The sequence below is a fragment of the Orycteropus afer genome, unplaced genomic scaffold, assembly GCF_000298275.1.
Source record: "Orycteropus afer afer isolate SDZICR_OR568_19922 unplaced genomic scaffold, OryAfe1.0 scaffold00077, whole genome shotgun sequence".
NCBI lineage: Eukaryota > Metazoa > Chordata > Mammalia > Tubulidentata > Orycteropodidae > Orycteropus > Orycteropus afer.
Window position 1 is genome coordinate 4,893,467 of NW_006921664.1, and position 696 is coordinate 4,894,162.

At 39.2% G+C, this 696-nt stretch overlaps 1 protein-coding gene across 1 annotated transcript in view; it reads right to left on the reverse strand.

Moving 5' to 3' along the window:
- HECW1 (HECT, C2 and WW domain containing E3 ubiquitin protein ligase 1) overlaps positions 1-696 on the reverse strand; it is a 438,073-nt gene that overhangs the window by 359,844 nt on the left and 77,533 nt on the right. The gene's annotated exons all lie outside the window — the stretch shown is intronic.

Sequence of the window (696 nt, forward strand, 5' to 3'; positions counted from 1 at the left end):
CGAGTCAGACCCAACTCATAGCGACCCCTCCTTGGGTTTCTGAGGCAGTATCACTACGGAAGTAGATTGCCCCATCTTCCTTCTGAGGAGTGGCAGCAAGTACTAAACAAAGCCTCGAAGTAGGAAACAAAAGCCCCGATTTAAACCCTGAATCTGCAACTAGTTAACCATGTGACTTTAGGTATGCTATTTAAGCACTTTGGGCACAGTTTCTTCATGTATAAATATAAAAATACCAGAAGTTCTAGTCTTTTCTAGGTCTACCATTTCAGAATTCTATGAATAAAATCAGTCTGAGGCTGTATTCCAGAAATTTATTCATAAGCCTGGAAAAAAAATTTAAACATAGGAAAATATAAATATTTAAAACCAAAGAATTAAAAATATACATATATTCCAAAGAAAGACTTGTTTTTCCCTGCCTTTAAGTATATCTCTGTTAGAAACATCTGACTAACTAGGGAAAATATTGAAGCTTGGCATTTTTTTAAAAAAACAAGTGGTATGCGCTAATAAGGCTGCCTTCACATTTCATTCCTCTCCACTATTTTGTGATGCCTATCTTTTGGCTCGGGAGCTCTGGTAGCATAGTGGCTAAGACACTTGCCTGCTAACCAGAAGGCTGGTGGTTCAAACCCACCAGCCACTTCTCGGAAGGAAGGTTGGGCAATCCTACTTCCGTAGTGATACTGCCTC